Source organism: Oncorhynchus clarkii, chromosome 18 (genome assembly GCF_045791955.1).
Source record: "Oncorhynchus clarkii lewisi isolate Uvic-CL-2024 chromosome 18, UVic_Ocla_1.0, whole genome shotgun sequence".
Taxonomy (NCBI): Eukaryota; Metazoa; Chordata; class Actinopteri; order Salmoniformes; family Salmonidae; genus Oncorhynchus; species Oncorhynchus clarkii.
In genome coordinates, this window is record NC_092164.1 from 19,080,003 (window position 1) to 19,087,457 (window position 7,455).

Genomic DNA, 7,455 nt, shown 5'->3' on the forward strand with positions numbered 1-7,455 from the left:
GAATCCACAGAGACCTTCCCCATGTAATTACATCATTATATTCTGACCCATAAGAGCGGCAGTTTGGGGCAAGGCTAGGGTTAGAATAAGCATAGCTGACAAATTCACCCAAATGTATATTTCTCTAATGGACTCCTATATACTGTCTCTGTCCTACTAGTCCTATACTGTCTCTGTCTTACTAGTCCTATACTGTCTCTGTCCTACATGTCCTATACTGTCTCTGTCCTAATAGTCCTATACTGTCTGTCCTACTAGTCCTATACTGTCTCTGTCCTACTAGTCCTATACTGTCTCTGGCATCTCACAGTACAGACATGGCAATTTATTGCCTTGGCCACATCTGCAGTCCTCATGCCTCCTTGCAGCATGCCTATGGCACGTTCACGCAGATGAACAGGGATCCCGGGCATCTTTCTTTTGGTGTTTTTCAGAGTCAGTAGAAAGGCCTCTTGAGTGTCTAGGTTTTCTTAACGGTGACCTTAATTGCTATCTGTCTAAGCTGTTAGTGTCTTAACGACTGTTCCACAGGTGCATGTTCATTCATTGTTTATGGCTCATTGAACAAGCATGGGAAATGGTGTTAATTAACCCTTTACAGTGAAGTTATTTGCATTTTTACGAATTATCTTTGAAAGACAGGGTGTGAAAGGGACGTTTCATTTTTTGCTGAGTTTATTTACTAAATGGACATTTTTCTTTTAGTTAAGACTTATAACTCCACCCGAGGAGGAAGCTAAGCGTAAGGATATCTGGTTAGCTACTAGGACGAGAGTGATGGAATACAACAAGCGGGCAGAGAATGGCTCGGAGAGCTTCACCGTGGGGATGAATCATCTTTCTGACAGGGTTTGATCACTGTCAGGAAGAGGCCTACTATACAAAAACGTTTAACTCAGAGGTTGCTTATTTGGTTAATAATGATACTTTTCTTATAGGCTTACTTGATAATATGCATGTTGCTTCCTTTCACAGACTACTGGGAAGGTTACAAGATGAAGGGTAGGGTGAAGCATTATTGCAATTCACTGCACTTATAAGGTTAATGAATATATGAATCATTCATTTGTAATGGTAATTGTATGCTCGAGACCTCTCTTATTCCTTAGCCTCAAGATAGCCTCCTTCTGTTCACCTGATTTAGAATTCCTCACAATCAAATGTCGACCGCATTATCTACCAAGGGAATTCTCTTCGATTATAATCACAGCCGTATATATTCCCCCCCCCCCAAGCAGACACATCGATGGCTCTGAACAAACTTTAACCCTCGCAAGGCTGCAGGCCCAGACGGCATCCCCAGCCGCATCCTCAGAGCATGCACAGACCAGCTGGCTGGTGTGTTTACGGACATACTCAATCAATCCTTATCCCAGTCTGCTGTTCCCACATGCTTCAAGAGGGCCACCATTGTTCCTGTTCCCAAGAAAGCAAAAGTAACTGAGCTAAACGACTACCGCCCTGTAGCACTCACTTCCGTCATGAAGTGCTTTGAGAGACTAGTCAAGGACCATCAACTCCACCCTACCTGACACCCTAGACCCACTCCAATTTGCTTACCGCCCAAATAGGTCCACAGACGATGCAATCTCAACCACACTGCACACTGCCCTAACCCATCTGGACAAGAGGAATACCTATGTGAGAATGCTGTTCATCGACTACAGCTCAGCAATTAACACCATAGTACCCTCCAAACTCGTCATCAAGCTCAAGACCCTGGGTCTCGACTCCGCCCTGTGCAACTGGGTACTGGACTTCCTGACGGGCCGCCCCCAGGTGGTGAGGGTAGGTAACAACATCTCCGCCCCGCTGATCCTCAACACTGGGGCCCCACAAGGGTGTGTTCTGAGCCCTCTCCTGTACTCTCCTGTTCACCCACGACTGCGTGGCCATGCACGCCTCCAACTCAATCATCAAGTTTGCGGACGACACTACAGTGGTAGGCTTGATTACCAACAACGACGAGACGGCCTACAGGGAGGAGGTGAGGGCCCTCGGAGTGTGGTGTCAGGAAAATAACCTCACACTCAACGTCAACAAAACTAAGGAGATGATTGTGGACTTCAGGAAACAGCAGAGGGAACACCCCCCTATCCACATCGATGGGACAGTAGTGGAGAGGGTAGTACGTTTTAAGTTCCTTGGCGTACACATCACAGACAAACTGAATTGGTCCACCCACACAGACAGCGTGGTGAAGAATGCGCATCATTCAATTTGGCTTGTCACCAAAAGCACTCACAAACTTCTACAGATGCACAATCGAGAGCATCCTGTCAGGCTGTATCACCGCCTGGTACGGCAACTGCTCCGCCCACAACCATAAGGCTCTCCAGAGGGTAGTGAGGTCTGCACAACGTATCACCGGGGGCAAACTACCTGCCCTCCAGGACACCTACACCACCCGATGTCACAGGAAGGCCATAAAGATCATCAAGGACAACAACCATCCGTGCCACTGCCTGTTCACCCTGCTATCATCCAGAAGGCGAGGTCAGTACAGGTGCATCAAAGGAGGGGCCGAGAGACTGAAAAACAGCTTCTATCTCAAGGCCATCAGACTGTTAAACAGCCACCACTAACATTGAGTCACTAACACACTGACTCAACTCCAGCCACTTTAATAATGGGAATTGATGGAAATTGATGTAAAATATATCACTAGCCACTTTAAACAATGCTACTTAATATAATGTTTACATACCCTACATTATTCATCTCATATATATATGCTGTACTCTATATCTACTGCATCTTTATGTAATACATCTGGCTAGCTACTAGGAAGATGGTGAGGGAACACAACAAGAGAGCAGAGAATGGCCTGGAGAGCTGCATCACGGCAGCCAGTCACCTTGCTGACTTAGTATGGTATTATTCATTCAGATTAGTCAAAGAAATCCGGGTTGTTATACAGTATATTACTATGTTGTTAGAAAATTTCTCAAACAAGTCTAAAGTTGTTTGTTGCCTCTTTGTTTCCAGACTACAGAGAAGGTTCGTAGAGGACTTTTTCCCACGGTAAGGTTCCAGAATATCAAAACGTGTTTAATGCTACAATGTAATTTAACTGTATACATCAATGATGTCGTTCTTGCTGCTGGTGAGTCTCTGATCCACCTCTACGCAGACGACACCATTCTGTATACTTCTGGCCCTTCTTTGGACACTGTGTTAACAACCCTCCATGCAAGCTTCAATGCCATACAACACTCCTTCCGTGGCCTCCAATTGCTCTTAAATACAAGTAAAACCAAATGCATGCTCTTCAACCGATTGCTGCCTGCACCTGCCCGCCTGTCCAACATCACTACTCTGGACGGCTCTGACTTTAGAATACGTGGACAACTACAAATACCTAGGTGTCTGGTTAGACTGTAAACTCTCCTTCCAGACCCACATCAAACATCTCCAATCCAAAGTCGAGAATTGGCTTCCTATTTCGCAACAAAGCATCCTTCACTCATGCTGCCAAACATACCCTTGTAAAACTGACCATCCTACCAATCCTCGACTTCGGCGATGTCATTTACAAAATAGCCTCCAATACCCTACTCAACAAATTGGATGCAGTCTATCACAGTGCCATCCGTTTTGTCACCAAAGCCCCATATACTACCCACCATTGCGACCTGTACACTCTCGTTGGCTGGCCCTCGCTTCATACTCGTCGCCAAACCCACTGGCTCCATGTCATCTACAAGACCCTGCTAGGTAAAGTCCCCCCTTATCTCAGCTCGCTGGTCACCATAGCATCACCCACCTGTAGCACGCGCTCCAGCAGGTATATCTCTCTGGTCACCCCCAAAACCAATTATTTCTTTGGCCGCCTCTCCTTCCAGTTCTCTGCTGCCAATGACTGGAACGAACTACAAAAATCTCTGAAACTGGAAACACTTATCTCCCTCACTAGCTTTAAGCACCAACTGTCAGAGCAGCTCACAGATTACTGCACCTGTACATAGCCCATCTATAATTTAGCCCAAACAACTACCTCTTTCTCTACTGTAGTTATTTGATTTATTCATTTAGCTCTTTTGCACCCCATTATTTCTACTTTGCACATTCTTCCACTGCAAATCTACCATTCCAGTGTTTTACTTGCTATATTGTATTTACTTTGCCACCATGGCCTTTTTTTTTGCCTTTACCTCCCTTCTCACCTCATTTGCTCACATCGTATATAGACTTGTTTCTACTGTATTATTGACTATGTTTGTTTTACTCCATGTGTAACTCTGTGTCGTTGTATGTGTCGAACTGCTTTGCTTTATCTTGGCCAGGTCGCAATTGTAAATGAGAACTTGTTCTCAACTTGCCTACCTGCTTAAATAAAGGTGAAATAAAATTAAAAACTGAGCATACAGTGATGTAAAGTTTCTAAAGCTCTGTTTCATCACAGGGTATGCTTCCAGTCACATTAGTCACCAACATTGCACTCACTACACTACTATTCACAAACCTTAACTATAATGACCATAGTATTAAAGAACCCTTAACATTTACTAATGTTACACACCTAATTCACAAAAAAATCATGATATTGACTGACTGTTTCCTCCATCAGAATGAAGACTAGACCATATGCGGAATTAACTATTTTGTAATTTACAATAAATATAAATACTACATTTTCAATTCCTGTGTCCCTTTTTTTCATACCTGCCAATATGGCAGGGTTCCCCAAATGGCGGGCCAAATTTGGCCTGTGGGTGGTTTTTATTTGGCCCCCCCAAGTTTTCAAAACAAATATATAAACACTGTGTTCGGAAAGTATTCAGACCCCTTGACCTTTTCCACATTTTGTTACGTTACAGCCTTATTCTAAATTGGAAACAGCTTTTTAGATATTTTAAACTGCACCAAGCGGTGCAGCGGTCTAAGGCACTGCATCTCAGTGCTAGAGGCATCACTACAGACCCTGGTTCGATTCCTGGCTGTAAGTGGATTGGAGGCAGGGCATGAAAGGGATTACAAATCGAGTTGTCATCCGTTTCGTGAAAGTACCTATGTAATTGCGCACCCAACTCACTCCGGTGCTTCGCTATTTGACACTGTCCGTAAGCTTGAGTTAATTTGCACACCAAAAAAATCATACACTGATGGAAAGACCTGTGTTGTCAATGCAGATAGAAAAGAGCTCCAACTTCTTAATCTTAGTCTCACTTTTGTCCCGCACATTGAATATAGTTGCGCAGAGTCCCTGTAATCCTAGATTCAGATCATTCAGGCGAGAAACATCACCCAGGTAGGCCAGTCGTGTGAGAAACTCGTCATCATGCAAGCGGTCAGATAAGTGAAAATGAAGGTCAATAAAGAGAACTTCAAGCTCGTATCTCAATTTTTTTTTTTAAGTGTCAATACTTTGCCCTTGATAACCAGCTCACTTCTGTATGTTAAAGTGTTACATGGTCGCTGCCAGTATTATTGCATAGTGCGGAAAATACACAAGAGTTCAGGGGTTTTGCTTTATCAAAGTTAACCATTTTCACTGTTGTGTCCAAAACATCTTTCAGGCATTCCCTAGGCAGCAAGAGCCTCTCGGTGGATACTGCAGTGTACCCAAGTGGCGTCGGGAGCAACTGCTTGTATGCGCGTTACCACTCTGTGTCCCTGTCATTTGTGTTTCATTGCGTTTCCGCCATCAATACATCTCAGAATCTCATGCCGTGCCACTGATGCGTTGTGAAAGTTTGAAGGCATTGTCTCGTTTTTGAGGGGGGGGTCTTTTCCCCCAGCATTGTGCCAGCCATATCTGCAGCAGGAAGAATTACGTCCTCCACAATAGTATGTGGCTTGCCTGTCCTAGCCACTCGGTAACTCACCATATAAGACGCATCTAGCCCTTTATTAATGGCATCTTAAATGCATGTCTTACTACTCGAAAGTCGTCTTTATTCTCGCTCAAACTTCTGTCTTATTTTTCAAATGGTCATGATTAGTTTCTTAATGTCTGCGCGAGAGTGAAGGTTTCCTGCGAGAGAGTAACGGTTAATTATTTGACTAGGCCACCTGTATTTTACATTTTTATTTAGCTGAACACTAGATGGTTAAATTGTATTTTTGGCAGGGAACCGAGGCTACTCAGGTAAGAAAAAAAACTCCCCCAAATGTATAGCCCCGTAAAATACAAATGTACTGTTTGAAAATGTGAAGAAAACGGTCCGGTATGGCCACTTCGCATGCTAGAATCTCAGTTATTAAAATGAATGACCTCCCTCGTATCAATTTTCCATATTACCACTGCCTCTTTACCACTGCCTCTGTCACACCCTGATCTGTTTCACCTGTCTTTGTGATTGTCTCCACCCCCATCCAGGTGTCACCCATCTTCACCATTATCCCCGGTGTATTTATACCTGTGTTCTGTTTGTCTGTTGCCAGTTCGTCTTGCTTGTCAAGACAACCAGCGTTTTTCATCTCAGCTCCTGCTTCTCCCCAGTCTCTCTCTTTCTCGCCCTCCTGGTTTTGACCCTTGCCTGTCCTGTCTCTGAGCCCGCCCACCTACCTGACCATCCTGCCTGACCCTAAGCCTGCCTGCCATCCTGTCTCTTTCTCCCACTACTCTGGTTATCAACCCCTGCCTGCCTTGATCTGATGTTTGCCTGCTCTGTTGCCGTAATAAACATTGTTACTCCGACAGTCTGCTTCTGGGTCTTACCTTCAAACCTGACACTTCCTATAGAGACTATTGGTCTAAACCTGACTCTGTCATAAAAAAAAGTTCATTTGGGGGAGAAAGAGACCACAGATTAAACACAACACTACAGAGAACAGAAGCATCAGGTGGACTTGCAGTTCCTAATCTAAACATGTATCACCTATCATTCCAAATGAATTTCCTGAAGACCTGGTTGAACCCAACAGCTTCTGTTCCCTGGCATGCTATAGAAGATTCCATATGTTCACCAATTAGATTACAATATGTATTATTTTCTGGACTGACTCCTAAAACATGTGCATTGTTTGAACCCATTTTCTAAAATGTTATTTCACCTTTATTTAACCAGGTAGGCCAGTTGAGAACAAGTCCTCGTTTACAACTGCGACCTGGCCAAGATAAAGCAAAGCAGTGCGACAAACAACAGTTACAAATAAACAAATTTACAGTCAATAACACAATGGAAATAAAATCTGTCTTGTGTAGAAATGTTGGGAGGAAGGCAATAAATAGGCCATAGAGGTGAAATAATTACAATTTATCATTAATACTGGAGTGATAGATGTGAAGATGATGTGCAAGTAGAGATATGGGGATGAGGTAGTTGGGTGGGCTATTTACAGATTGACTATGCACAGGTACACTGATCGGTAAGCTGCTCTCACAGCTGATGCTTAAAGTTCGAGAGGGAGATATAAGACTCCAGCTTCAGAGATTTTTGCAATTCGTTCCAGTCATTGGCAGCAGAGAACTGGAAGGAATTGCGGCGAAAGGAAGTTGGCTTTGGGGAT